This window comes from Marmota flaviventris, chromosome 11 (assembly GCF_047511675.1).
Source record: "Marmota flaviventris isolate mMarFla1 chromosome 11, mMarFla1.hap1, whole genome shotgun sequence".
In the NCBI taxonomy this organism is placed as follows: domain Eukaryota; kingdom Metazoa; phylum Chordata; class Mammalia; order Rodentia; family Sciuridae; genus Marmota; species Marmota flaviventris.
In genome coordinates, this window is record NC_092508.1 from 41673194 (window position 1) to 41689756 (window position 16563).

Below are 16563 nucleotides of genomic sequence, written 5' to 3' on the forward strand. Positions count from 1 at the left end.
TCACTACTCTAACAAAGGATGGTTTTAAATGGTTTTATTACTGCATTGTACTATCATTTATAATAGTGGGATTCATTCTGACATAATCATAAACACATGAGATATAATTTGCTCCATTTCAGTCCCCAGTACTTCTTTTTCTCCTCTCTACCTCTCCCCATTACCCTTATTCAACTCAACTTGTCTCCCTGTATTAATTTACTGTTTTCTTAAACTGGTGTTTTAAAGATGTATGTAAAGGTGAAATTTTCTGTGATATACTCAAATATCTACATAGCATAATTTGCAATTTTTAACAAAGATTTAAGGATATGGAACCAATTTTAAAAATCAGGGCTGATAAATATATATAGTGAAATGAAAAATGTGAGAGAAGGCAATAAACTTCTAAGAATAAACTTTCAGACTGAGAAAAGGATATAAATATCCAAATAAAGGAGGGTCCAAGGCTATCAGTCAAATTAATTCAACCAAGTCTATCCCCAAAACATTATAATCAAGCTCTCACAGGCAAAAGATATAGACAGAAGATTCTCAAAGCTACAACAGAAAATAAACAAATAATACACAGGAATTCCTTAAATCCCATGACAACTGACTTCTCAGTAGAATCTTTAGACACCAGGAGAGAAAGGTATATGATTTGCAGAGTACTGGAAGAAAAAAAAAATTGTCAGCTGAGAATTCTGTACCCAGGAGAAAGCTTTAAAAATGAAAGAAGGATAAGGACTTTCTTAGACAAACAAAACCTAAGGGAACATATCTACACCAGACACATTTTACCAGAAATTATAAAGGATGTTGTTCAGACTGAAAGAGAGAGATGTGAATGAGTAAGAAGAAAACAGGAAGGTATAAAACTTATGTTAAGATTAATGATACAAACAGATTTAAAATGCCCTAATACTGTAAGTATGGTACATAAAACATTCATATCTTTAGTATGAATGCAGAAAGCAATTAAAAAATCATAAGTGCATATATAGATTTATAATATAGAAAGTTATAAAAATGATATGGGAAAAATGGAATGCATCTGAAAGGTCTCTTAAGAGTACATTTTCTCATGTCCTTTTTGATTATCTATTGCATCTGTCCTTATTTTTGTGATTATGTTGTTTCTATAATTTCAAAATAGCTTGTTGAAATAAAAATGGTTTTTCTAAGCCTTATGGTAACCATAAAGCAAAAAATGATAATAGACAAAAATAATGAGCAACAAATCAAAAGATGTTACTACAGTAAATGACCATCAAGGAAACTAACTATAAGAGAGAGACAAAAAACTTCAACTAACCCAAAATTAGCAGAAAGAAAGAAATAATAAAGATCAGATCAGAAATAAATGAATTAAAATGTACTACAAAAAATAAATGAAACAAAGCAATAGTTCTTCAAAAAGATGAAACAGACAAACCTACAGCTAAGAAAAGGAGAAGGATCAAATGAATAAAGTCAGAGATACAAAGGGAGCCATTACAACTGATGCTACAGAAATATAAAAGATCATTATAGATTATTATGAAAAAATATATGCCAACAAATCGAATAAGTTTGAAGAAATGGGCAAATTCCTAGACATGCACCATATGAAGACTGAATCATAAAGAAATAGAAAAACCTGAAGAGACCAATTAAAATTCATGAGATAAATCAACAATAAAAAGTTTTTCATCAAGAAAAAGCTCAGGAGCAGACGGCTGCACTGCTGAATTCCACAAAATAAGACATAACTAACACAAACTCTCCATAAGCTTTTCAAGGAAAGAAAGTAAAAACAGGAAGTTCTCCCAAACACATTAATGAGGCTGATACCTAAAGCACATAAGGATATCACTATCCTTTTTGAACATAGTTGCAAAAATTTTCAACAAACACTAGCAAGCCAAATCTAACACATTATTCACCAAGATAAAGTGGGATTCATACCACTAATGTAAGGAGGATTCAATGTAGGCAAATAAACATGACATACCATATCAACAGAATGGAGGACAAAAACAAAGTGGTCATCTCAATGCGGAAAAGGCATTCAATAAATTTCCTCATCACTTCATGATAAATATGATAAACAAATTTGAATTTGACATAACAAGGGATGTACCTCAACTTTAAAATACTTTTTTATTATATTGTAACCCCAACAGCTAACATTATACTGAAGTGGAGAAAGCTGAAATCTTCTCCCTAAAATTTTGAACCAGACAAGGATGCCCACTTTCATTGAATTCAGTGCTAGAAGGCTTTGCCAGAGAAATTAGGCAAAAATAAATAAATAGACAAACAAATACAAACATACATTCAATGAGACTGAAAAATAACTCAAAAAGTCAAATCATCACTGTTCACAGTTGTCATGATCTTATGAATAGAAAAATCCTAAAACTTCACCAAAAAAAAAAAAATAAATGAATTCATCAACAATAGAAAATTATCTGAAATAGAAATCAAGAAAGCAATTCCATTTAGAAGTACTACAAAAATATCTAGGAATAAATGGGAAAGATGAAATTATAAAACTTTACAATGAAAGTTATAAACCATTGATGAAAAACCAAAGCATACGTTTAAAAAGTATGGATAAGAATCAGTATTATTAAATGGGCATATTACTCTCAACAATTTACAGTGTCTATATCATCCCTATTAAAATACTAATGGCATTCTTCACAGAACTAGAAAAGGTATTCTAAAATTTATATATAAACACACACACACACACACACACACACATTTAGCCAAAGCCATTTTGAGCAAAAAGAACAAAGTAGGAAAAAATATGCAACCTAACTTCAAAATGCACTGCAAAGATGTCATAATCATATAGCATGTTGTTAGCATAAAAAAAAAAAAAACATCCTGAGTCCAAGGTGGAATATAATAGAGAGCCTAGAACTCATTCCAAGCATCCACAAGCAACTGATTTTTGACAAAGATCCAAAGAACATGCAATGGAGAAAGGACAATTTTTTCAAGAAACAGGGCTGTGAAAATTTGGTATTCCTGTTCTCAAGAATGAAACTAAGCCCATATTTCTCACTAGTTATAAAAATTCAAATTAAAATCACCATGAGATATAACCTTACTCCAGTAAGAATGGCTATGATTAAAAATACTAAAGATAACAAAGGCTGGTGATGATATGAGAAAAAATAATCCATATTCACTGTTTTGGATAATGTACATTAGTATAACCATTATGGAAAACAGTATAGAGGAGCTTAAAAATAAAAATTTTAAAAAAATGAACCCCCGTAAGATTCAGCAATCCAATATCAGGTGTATATCGAGAGGAAATGTAACAAGTATGTCAAAGAGACATCTGCACTTTTGTGTTCATTGCTACATTATCCTCAGTAGCTAAGAAATATTTTACCAACTGATGAATGGACATAGAAGATGTGAACATATAAGAAGCAGAATACTATTCGGTCATAAAAAATAAAATTCTTCCATTTGCTACAACATGGATGAAATGTGATCATTATGTTAAGTGAAATAAGTTAGTTACACAAAGATAATGCATAATCTCACTCATATGTGGAGTCTAAAAAGGTTGATCTCATAGAAGTTGGTAAGAATGGTGGCTTCCGAAAACTGAAGACATTAAGGTGTTGGGAAAGTTAGATCACTGAGTTACAGTGAGGAGCCATTGGGTGTTTTGCATAAGATGGTTATACAGTATGGTGATATGTACTGTATTATTTCTAATTATCTACTGTATATTTCAAAAAGATAAAAGAAAGGATTTTTAATGTATCCCCACAAACATTGATGGATGTTAGAAAAGGTAAATAATGTTTTATCTGATTTAAACAGCATACATGCATTGAACATTACATGGTACCCCATCAATATATAAAACTTTAGTTTGTATGTCTGTTAAATTTTTTTTAAAAATAAATATGTCAATATATAGTTTTATAAAATTTTATGCACCATCCATTTCAATATTTTCACATTTTTTCTTTTGTCCACAATTTCCTTATTAAAAGTTGACCTCTGTAATAGAATTTCTTCCAGCTATTGCAGTTCAGTTACCTACTCCTGGCTTAAGTTCTAGTTTTTCTACTGATGATTACATTAGACCACCAGATTGTTTTTTTTTTTTTTTTTTTTTGAGTAGAATTTTATTACCTTTCTTATAGTCCAGTTGTTTGTGTTACTCATTTACTTCACCGAATTCAAGGTTGAAACTCATAAAATTATAGCATTCTCTTTAAATTCATTTTTGGTGTTCAGAGCTAGATAAGCAACAAATAGATTATGAATAATTAAGTAATGACTTCAAAAATAAATTAATTTTAAGTAATATGTTTACAGATTAAAACTAAAGAGGTAATTTTCATAAAATTTGTGTTTAAGAAATGTACTGTTGCTTCTGCTTAAAATATAAAATTTATGTTTTTGACAATCAGGCACACCAAAATATTTAATATTAACTTCTGGGAACTCTTTATATTAAACACTCTAATTACTTTAATATCCACTCTTACTAGGTTTTATTTATTTTTCAAATTAGGATTATATTTAAGAATTATATTTTATGTACAGTGTGTTTAAAGCTATTGGTTATGGATTCAGTCCATGGCAACCTAAAATAAGAAATATATTACCAGCAGCTTAGATTACAATGATCAAAGGAAAGACAAAATATATTTACATCAAATCTTTTGTGCCAAGGTAAGTCAAAGAAATCAAAAGAAATTGAATGTTCAGTTTAATCTCGAAAGGCAATTATTTCAAGAAAAAAGTTATCAGGTAAATTGAGTGTCAGGAAAGCTGACTTAAAAGTACAATTCTAACAAAGCAACTGCTTCTTAGCAACTTATTTTAAGTTAACAAAGAGTAATTGTAAAGCCAAAGTTAAACATCATTGGGTATATATCAGTAGGTGATTTTACCATATTTATTCATGAGGCATTTAAAGTTTGTGTATTGGGTATACATGTGTGTACAGGAATTCAAGCATGCAGTTTATGCATATACATACATAAACACATAATAGACAGGCACCTGAAAGAAGAGTGAGAAATGGAGTTGCCAATACTTAAGTGGTTCATGAATTTATACATTTATGTCAAATTCTGTCATTTAACAGTTCTTCATAACCCAAAGGACATGTATTTAACCAGACTGTATGAAATGCAAAGGAAGTTCTGACAGCCTTAGTTCAAAGAGGAAAGAAAAGATAGACAACTTTTTTACTCAGTCTCTAAGGAGGAAGGCAGAATAATGTAAACAGCTAAAATAAAATATATCTATAGCACAAATTGTGCTATATTTATACTTGTCAGGAGAACCCAGAGACAACCTTAAGTCAGGGCAGTGAATGAATGGATACTCAGTGAGTTAACATATTTGACATAACACTGTTTAGTACCCATGCCAGATTTCTGTGATGTGGGGTTAAAAGATTCTACCAGAAAAAAAATTTTGGGCTCTTTGATGGGTTCAGGGGACAGGCTCCTTAAATGCTTGTTTGAATTATTTATTGATTGTCAATTCAGAAAAGGCAAATTTATACTTATAATAGTGAAAACACAAAATCAGAGATGGCTAATTAAAACTGGAGAATCAACTTAGAAGTCTACTTTTGGAAAAAAAGGAAGTCATGATTTGTGATTTGGAGTATCATACATCAAATTCACTTAAAAAAATAATAAAATATATAGTCCTCTGACATAAATAGGAAAAATACACTGATTTACTCAATTGGGGGATATTTAATACCTATACACAGATACGTCTCTGAAAACCAGGACATTTTATATATGAAACAAAATAGGAATAATAAAAAGAATGATAATGATAAACATGAAGATTTTTGACAAGTCACATTAATAGACTGTCATATGCAAACCATGTTCATAGTTTCATTTATGTGAAACAATAGGAAAACCTGGTTAAAACTTGAAGGTTTCCCATGTAATAAATTTCCCTAGCTGTGTCTCCAGTTTTTCCACTATGAAAGTTATGGAAGTGATATTTCGTGTCTAATTATCACTAAGAATGGTATCCCGTTGAAAAGCAGGGTGGTTTTGTGCAGAGACTTTCCTCCAAGACAAGACAATCCCCAAGGGAGACCCTAGCTCCAGGTACAAGCCTGACCCATCTCATTTAATGTCAGACAAAATAGTATACAGGAAAACATTTGTGTACTTAATACTGAAGAAAAGAGAAGCCAATAAAAAATAAGACTAAAATGATTTCAATGCAATACAACATGTTATAGTAACAAAACAGAATCAAGTGTGATAAAATATTAAATTTGACACTACAATGAGAAAGTTAACAAAACTCTATCAAACAAAGAAATTTGGCAGACAAGAGGTATGTTCATGGTAGGAAATTTAATAACAATTAAATTTTTAATCTAATATACTAATTCAAATGCTATTTATTTAGTACCTATAGTATACAATAGAGAAAGAGAACAAGATAAAGTCCCCAGTTTTATTATGTGCAAGAGCATAATAGGTAAGGATACAGATAGGGATATCTTGGGTTCATTTGTTACTGCCTAATATGAGGTAATTTATTCATCTTAAGGTAGAGTGTCCCACCTACAAAACTGGATTCAGTAGGTTATTGTGAAGGTCCAATAAGAGTATATCAAAAAGTGCTTAGGATAATATTTTTCCATGACAAAAAAGTAATAAAGTTCTGTATTTTCAGTAGTTTTATATGTATACATACACTTTGTGCTTTTTAATTCTCTACATGCAGAGAAAAATTAAGACAGGATATAAACTTTTGTTAACAAAAAAATTTGAAAATAAATGGGAAAATAACTTTCTGTGACACCATTCTTGTCCCAGTGCAGGCATGTGCTTACTGAACCATCTTAAAACCTGGAAAGCATAATGATTTAAGTCAACATCCAAAAGATACAGAAGCCTTCCAAATGTTGGAAAATTAAATAAAATAACTCACTTCTAACTAACGTATGTGCCCTAAAGTGATACACAAATTCAACACATGGAAAGCAGGATGGAATGAATGAAAGATATATGCACATTCATGAGGAAAGGGGTGTCAGTCAATGGTAAAAGAGCATTAACAGAAAGGGTGCCATGATGATGAGGAGGACTAACATCTGTATATAACTATACAGATGTTAAAAATTATTTGAAAGAGAATATTCACTATGTGTTTGGAATAGCAATGCTTAATGTGAATTTACACATTTGATTCTCAAAAGTTAATGAATAAATTGGATACCGTTATTATCTCTATGGGACTAATCAAGGCACAGATTATCAAACAGACTCAGAGGCACGGGTAGGTTATGTAATATGCTTACTGTTAACAAACTGTGACAAATGGCAGAGTTATGTCAACTCAGCAACTTGACTCTAAAGGCCTCACCTTCACTTTTAGTCACTGCAATTTACAGGGAAATACAGAGGACTAGATATTTTTAAGGTCTTGACAATGAAGAACCAGTCAGATTTGTGTCCATCACTAATAGTATGCACAGTGATACAGTTAATTTATGTTTAATTTTTCAATTAATTGATTTATTTTTTTAATTAGATACATATGACAGCAGAATGCATTTTGATTCATTGTACATAATTGCAGCATAATTTTTTATTTCTCTGGTTGTACACGATGTAGCATCACACAATATGTGCAGTCATACATGTACTTAGGGTAACAATGTTCATCTCATTCCACCATCTTTCCTACACCCATGCCCCCTCACCACCCCTCCCTTATGTTTAATTTCTTACAGTTAAACTTACAACATGAAGCATCAATACTACTACTTGATATTTGAAAACTTGACATGAAAAATATGTGTCAACATAAATACTTGTACTCAAACTAATCATACTAGACTTATTAATAACAGTAAAGAAAATGTAGATATAACCCAATGCTCATCAAATTATATTTGAAATATAAAAAGTTGTAATACTCATACCACAGAACAATACTTATCAATGAAAAGGACAGATAATTACAGGATAGCTTCATTGAATCTAAAAAGCACTATTCTCAAAGAAGGTAGAAGAAAATGTTCACACACTACATGATTCCATTTCTCTGGGATACTAGAAATGGAAAACCTATAGTGACAGAGAGTAGAGCAGATGTTGCCTGGCATACTGGAAACAGAAGGAGGGGATTTATCAACAAGCTGATGAAAGTAATCTCCATCATCATGGTGTTGTCTAAAACACTCAAAAGAAGATAAAAATTCAACATTTTCAGTTTTATCCTTTCTTATATTTCTACATATCTTTCTATGTAAAAGTATTCTTTTCTTTCTCTCTCTCCTGTGTGTGTGTGTGTGTGTGTGTGTGTGTGTGTGTGTGTGTTTACACATCTGGCCTTTCCCCTCTGTCATTTGTATGATTAGAAATTAAGGAAGGGAGAAACTTTCCTTGTACATTCAGCCCCTTCTCCTCTCCTTTCCCTGTGTGGGCTGCTCAGTGGAGGAACATCAGGCTAGGACCTTCACTGCACAATCCTGGAGTTAGTGTTATGGTTGTCATTTACCAGGAGTATAAATTACACTAATGCCTTAAAATCAGAATTACCACTAATAAAGGCAATGTTTAAGTATTAACCTCCTTTACTCATTTTAATTACCAAATGAATCAAAATCCTTGGCAAATAAAGTTTTAGGGAAAGTCTTGAGCATTTTCAAATTCTCCAAACATGTAAACTTGGTGTGTAAGATTATTTTAAAATTGGAATTTAGGAAGCAGAATTTGAAGAGTATCTTGGCAGCCCAGTGTGTGAAAATGTGTGTGTGTGTGTGTGTGTGTGTGTATGAGTGAGTGCAGGTGTACTTTTAAAATTCAATATATAAAGAAGTAATAGAAGGCTAAGGTAGCTGAGGTCAATTGTCAGGTTCCTGGGCAGAGGGAGGAAACAACTGTCGTGGTGTAGCTTTTTTAGGCATTTATGTGCTATCTTCAGGCAGTTACCAAGTTTACCCAATTCTATCAAGTATTCATTCCATAGTCAAAAGAGAAAATTATAATAGTGGAAGAAAGGAATTACAAATAAAATATTGGAATTTAATGACTGAGGTTGTAGGTCAGTGGCAAAACACTTGCCTGGAATATTTGACTCCTTGGGTTTGGTACCCATCACGGAAAACAAAAAATACAAAACAAAAAAGAAGATTTTAAAAAGAAAAAAAAATAATAAAACATTAGAAATTAAAAAGGATATAGAGAAAAGTGGCTCACAGAATAAGTGTGGTATTATACAGATGAAAGAACTTACTGAATGTAAAACAGTTTAAGAGGACATCAACAACACTTTAGAGAGAAAAACAAATGCTCTTTCTTTCATTTATTCTTCTGAAACATAGCTCAAAAAATGTTTTTAATGCTGCTTCCATGACTTCTACACAAATCATATAGCAATTATTACAAAATGTTGTATGTAATAGGGACTTATGTCTACTTCATGTAAACTGTGTCAGACTACAAAATTCATACAGGTTATAGTTCAAATTTCAGTGAAATAAATCAGCAACAAATCCTTATGATGAATGCAAATAAAATATAGAGATAAAGTTTTCTTTAATATAGGTAGATGTGATTGATTCTAGTTCTTTGAATGAATCTCAAGGAGTACAATAAATTTAAGATAAATTGGTGAGTATAATAATGTCAAAATCTTACAAAGCTTTAATGATAAATGAGTCAATGGTAAGTTGAAGAAAGCAAAATGTGTTAATCTGAAAAAAGGTCCATCACTGTAGGTAAGAAATCTTTTGGCGAAACATTTATTTTACCTGACAGTTAATAAAATTTGATATAAATGTGAAATATTTCACAGACCATAGAAGTGTATTTTTCAAAATGTGGAAAAATGAAAATTATCTATTTCTTAATAGGTTCATACTCAAATATCCAAGTTTTATGTAATTAATACGTAGAAGTACCTTTTTTAAATAAAAAGCTACATGTATTAAAATGCTTTTAGAAAGTTTCAGTGTTTCATGTATTTTATCTCAATATATAACAATATATATATTGAGATAAAATATATATTTATATATGTAATATATAAATGTATGCACATATATAAGTGAATGTGTATATATGTGTGTACACACACACACACACACACATATATATATATATATATATATATATAAAATTTGTGTATATATATATATATATATATATATATATATATATACACACACACACATATATGTAAATACCACCACTCAGTGAAGAGAGCTACCATAAACTTGAGAATACAATGTATGATTTGTGACTTGAAGACAGAGAGAGGACAAATATAAATTTTAAAAAAAAGAAGAGAAAAGGAAAACTATTGAGAAGAATTAAAACATCTACTATCTGAATTGTGTTCAGGATCATCCTTATATTTAATTTTTATTCTTGATAATTTTTAAAAATTGGGTTTAAAGATTTCAACTACATGATGTAGAAGCATCATATAGTTATTTCCATTTTCTGCCAATAGAATTAACAAACTCATGACTGCCTTTAGTTTGAATTTATTGCCAGCACTTTTTAATGTTTTATCTTCATAGTCTATAAAATACAAAAGTCTATTTTCCAGGTTATGTTCTTTAAAAAGAGGAATGAGAAGAGGGAAAGGGGAAATACTGGGAACAAAAGTAGAGCAAATTATATTTCATGCTTATATCATTATGTCAAAATGAACCCTAATATTAAGTATAACTTTAATGCACTAATATGAAAACTTCATAAATTTACCTAATTTAAATATTTGAGTAGCCAGAAGTCTAGAAAGGAACTTAAAATTGTCATTCACTACAATGCATGCACTAAGAAAACTGATATTTCATTTGCATTTTTTTTACATGTGACAAGAATAGAAATAAAACTATATTACCTAAAACTTAATGAGAGTCCGTCCTTCTATTTTGGTTGCTTCTTCAAAACACTTTAAGAAAACTGATCAAATTGAAGGTTTATAACTTTGCCAATTGCTGCCAACGTGCCAAATTTTTTTCTGAGGGATCACATTTAAATATATTTTTATGCAGATACCACATTTTTTTTTTTACATTTTCTTTCTGTTCATCGGACGAAAAGAAAATATATTGGTATTTATTATTATTAGTATTTTCTAGTTCCAAAATCTACCAAATTTTGCTGTCGATGTACAAATAAGTCAAAACGAATCCAACTAATATGTAATTGTAATGCACTAGTTAAAATAATTATAATAATAGAAGGGACGTCAGTAGAGTAGAGCAAGAAAATCAGATAAAGGGAAAAGAAAGAAAGGGAAGGTATTGGAGAATGAGACTGTTAATTATGTTATATGTATGTAGAAACATGACATAATGAATCTGATTATGATATATAATTATAATGCACCAATATAAAACAAAAATCATTCAAGTTATTTTTAAAAAGTCTGTATTAGAACTTTTGTCTGATCCTTTGCCTATTAGTAAAATTAAGCACTCTACTAGATGTTCTGAGATGTATTTTCCCTCTAAAGTTATATTCTTGATGAGATCCTTTCTCATCACTCTTATTCTCTTCTTATCATTTGAAGGTCATATTTGGCAAGTCCCCAACTTTGTAGTAAACCAAACACATGAGACCTCTTCTCTTGAATTTATGCAACTAAATAGTAAAGTAAGTAAATACACTGCATTAAAGCTTATAAGTAAGAGAGAGGATCCATACTCTAACAATAGTAATTCTATTTCTTTTTGTCCCTGTGAAACTTGTCCCAGGCCTTAATTGTTCTTAAAAAGCTTCTTTACATTTTTCTTCATGTCATGTATCAAATTAAGTTTTCTGCTTAGAAAGTCTCATAATTTCTACACTCAAAATTTTAATATTATTTCTCATAACATTTAAAAACATATTTATAACTACATTTATTTTCTCTTAACTAATGTCTAAGAAATCTGGATCCCCTAATGAGTTCCCAGGGTTATTTTGCTTAGCTTTTTAAATGAACTCTACTTTTAAAGTAGTTTTAGTTCTACATTCAAACTGAGTGGAAGGGACAAACATTTTCCATATGTCATTCCCCCTAATATTTGTATAGTTTCCCACCTCCCCATCAACATTCCCCATAAAAGTATATTAGGTAAAATTTATAAATCTACAATGACACATCATTATCACCTAAGGACTACAGCTTACATTTATGTTCATTCTTGGTTGTTTACATTCTAAGTTTTTTGACAAATATATGACATATACCTGCTATTGTAGTATCTTACAGAATAGATGGTATTATCCTAAAAGTCCTCTCTGTTTTGTTCATATTTCCTTTCCTTTCTCCTAGATACTAATAACAGCGATCTTTGTATTGCTTTTATAGTTTTGTTTTTTCCAAAGTGTTACATAGTTGGAATCTTAAATATGTTGCCCTTTCCAATTGGCTTTTTTAATTTAGTAAAAACTTCTTAAGTATCCTACTTATCATTTTTTGAGTTGATAGTTCTTTTTTTTTAGTACTGAATAATATTTCACAGTCTGAATATACCACAGTTTATTTATCTATTCACTTGCTAAAAGATCTTTGTCATTTTGAAGTTTGGGAAGTTATGAATAGAGTTACTATTAATGTCTATGTAGGTTTTATGTAGAAATAGTTTTCATTTCCTTTGGGTAAATACCAAGGAGCATGGTTACTTTGTTGAGAATAAGAGTATGTTTAGTTTTACAAAACAAAACTTTACTTTCTCAAAATAGCTGTACCATTTTGTTTTCCAGTAGTAATGGGTGAGTGTTCCTGTTACTCTATACCCTTACATGCATTTGGTTATGTCAGTGTTCTGGATATTGGCCATTGTAATAGGTGTGCAGTTATGGCTCATTATTTTAATTTGTATTTTTCTAATGACATGTGATGTAAAACATACTTCTATATATTTATCTATGCATCTTTCTTGTTAAATTGCTTTAAAGTATTGAATTTATTCTTTGAATCATGTTCATTTTCTTTTTAAAAAATATTTTTAGTTGTAGTTGAACACAATACCTTTATTTTATTTATTTATTTTTATATGGTGCTGAGGATCAAACTCAAGGCCCTGCACATGCTAGCTGAACACTCTACCACTGAGCCACAACCCCAGCCCAATGTCCATTGTATATTTTTACATAACTTCTTTATCAGGTATAGATCTTCTTAAGTTCTTCTTCCAGCTTGTAGCTTGACTATTATTCTCTTGACAAGGTGTTTCACTAAGAGATTTCAATTTTACTGAAGTCCAGCTAATGACTTTTTTCATTCATTGGTCATGTCTTCTGTGAAGTATCATTGTTAAACCCATGATCATTTAGGTTTTATCTTATGTTATCTCCTAGAAGTTTTATAAGTTCACATTTTACATTGAGGGTAACAAAAATTTTCATAGTTTTTGTGAAAATTGTATTTCATATCTGTATTTATTTATTTCTATCAGCTATCTATCTACATTGTATGTGGATAAATAGTTGTTTCAATATCACTAATGATGAGATTGTCATTGCTCCAGTGTGTTACCTTTTTTCTTTTTTAAAGATCAGTTGACTATATTTTTATGACTCTATCTCTGAGCTCACTAATCTGCTTCATAGATACATTTGCATATTGCTTCATCAATGCAAGATTTTTAATTTTACCTGCCTTCAATTTTATGTCCTATTATATCTTCAAAGAATATGTCTCTCCCTTTCTCTTCTTCTATATTTTTACTTTCTCCATATTTATTTGTGCTTTCTTTGATGTACACAAAAACGTCTCAAATTGTTACCACCTTTAACAAATAGCTCTTTTACTTAGAGTACAATAAGTTCTTTCACAGTTTATCTTCCCTCATTGGCTATTTACTATTATAGTCTAGTTCCATGATATCTCAGAGTGCCACTTGTGTTTTTTGAGAGAAACTTTATGCCTTTGATTGATATTCATTTTAGATTTTAACTTAAGTGTCTCTTTATTTTCAAATTTTCATTTTGCCTATATTTGTTTTTGGAGGGGATCTTTATTAAGCATTTGGAATCCTCTACTCTTCTTTGCAAAATCAAATGCTTCTATTAGCATCCTAAATCTCAGTGTTCCTCAGAGCCTGGACATTGTCTGCAGATTCCTCTTCCCTCTACTCCCCCCATATTTTTAGCATGTCGTCCATTTCAAATGAATTTGAATGATGAGTCCAAAACACATTGCTACTGGGGAGGGAGTTTGTTTAAACCTTGATTTTGCCTTTGATGGGGAAAATTTTTCTCATTATATTAATACTCTTATCTCCCTCCTCATTCACTTTTCAGACTGAAGAATTAGAAATGGAAGAATTTAACTTGTGTATGCAGGGGTTTTCTCATTCCTTCTCTGATTGGGAATAAGCTGCCCAGAGAGGTTCCAATCTACTCACTCTGAGTTCACTTCTATAGAAGAAGACCTGCCCAAGTCATGCACTGCCTAAAATAGGTGTTAGTATCGTGGAGCTCATTTGCAACTACTGTGAATTACAGTTATTTTCGAAAATAAGATTATTACTTGTAGAGATATCTACCTGCTCTAAAAAGAGGGATACAAGGTCTGAAAAATTTTCAAACCCTCTCCATATTTGATGTAACAAGAGTTTTTAAAAATTATAACATAGGAAGAAAAATGTGAAGAATCTTTTGCTAACTCAGTACATGTATTTTTGGACTTGAGCACTGGGCTGGTTTTAAGCTATTTTGTACTACATAGAGTTAGGTTTCTGGGTGGTTAATTCATCTGCTCTGCAATATCCTCAAAGTGCTGGCTCCCCATTCTACTTTCCAAGTATCAATGTCTTTCTATATCCCATACTCTTCTTGATTATGCAATGGTTGTGCACATAGAGAAAAAGTTATAGAATTCCTTGATCCAAAAAGAAAAGATTATGAACCTTTCCTAAAATTAATCCTTTCAATCTAATATTGCAAACTTGGGCTGTGTCAACTTTGGAAAGAATGACAACTAGTAAACTATGAAGATATATTTTGAGTTAACAGACTTCTACTTGGGTTCATGTTTAGAGGAACTATAAATGAAGTTTTATGACTGCATTTATAGTTGTGTTCAGAGATCTGGTCTTTCATCCTCAGAAAAGCTGAGCAGAACCAAGTCAATGGAATTGTACCTGGTTTGTCATCCTGAAAACAGCTTTGGTTATCTACTCTAGGGTTTCCTTAATTTTTATTATATTGCCTGCATATGATGATTAAACATAAAAGTTGAGAAGCTCTGGATGTTTAGAAAAATTGAGACTCACTCCTGATATTAAAATGGAATTATTTTCTTGAACTAAAATGGATTTGTTTTTAAAAAATAGGTAATATAACAAATAAAGAGTTTTATCTGGCAGATGTAGGATTATAATGGAAATAGATAAGTAAACAGAAATCTACTATATATTTTGAATGCCCCCAAACTAAAGTAGACTATATCATTTTCTATCATCCCAAAAATAAAATAAATAAATAATTTTGACTTGACACCATCCAATGTACCACCATACATAATTGCTGAAATTTCCTAAAAATTGACGGCTTATTCTTGCCTCTATGTGTTTGCACAGTAATTTTTGTCATTGTTAGGGGCCTCTTTCACCCCTAGTTAGATATTTCCTCCTTTGTCATTAAAGACACACATTTGTTAAAGACACAAAAAGACTAAGGTTTGTCCTTCTCTGTTTTTATAGAGCACTTTGTTTATCATATTACTTTGTTTACATGATTATAAGTATATGATCATAAATTGCATATGATTTGTTTTTAAGCGTCTCTCAATTTTATGGATCCCTTTAGGATAAGAATAATATATTATACTTGTAAATCTATACTGCCAATACAGTTTTGACACAAATACTATGCTATCATTTTTATAACAACAAATATTTCCTCATTACTGCTTTGGAAACAAAACTTTGCTAAGCACTAAGAGCATACAAACATATAAGAAATATTCTCTGCTGTCTTTGCTGAAAGAAATGAATGAATTTATTAGAATTAGTTGATGATTGTTTCTGTTCTAAGTAGTGGCCTTCAGGAATTGTTAAGTGCATTTTTTGATGTCTTTGGAAAAACTTTTGATTCCTTTCTCACTGAGTAGATATACTGTACTACAGTCGACCTTGCAAAACTGTGTGTACATACTAGAGAGAGTGAGATTTGAGTTTAAACATTGTAGAGATTCAAACACCTTTTATAAATCCTTTCTTTCAAAGCATTAAAATCATAATAAATGAACTGCCAACACTTCAATCATTTTAGCATTATGTGTGAACAGCACAAGGTGATTTTGTGAGTATAAAAACAAAATCGGTTGAAGGCTGACAATCGGAGTATATGTTGCATGATGTGCAAAATCTTTGCAAAAAATGTAATAAGTGAGAGAGAACTTTAGGTACTCTTTTAAAGAGAGAAAGAAAACCTCCATGGGAAATACTAGGACTACTGTAAAGGATTCATGGTTGACACTACAGTGTTAAAAATAATAGTACACTATATATAGATAAAATTTGAGTGAGGGACAAAGCATTTAACCCTTGCTCGCTCACGAGTGTGGAACATGGTCAGTATATGAATTGTATTTTAAAGG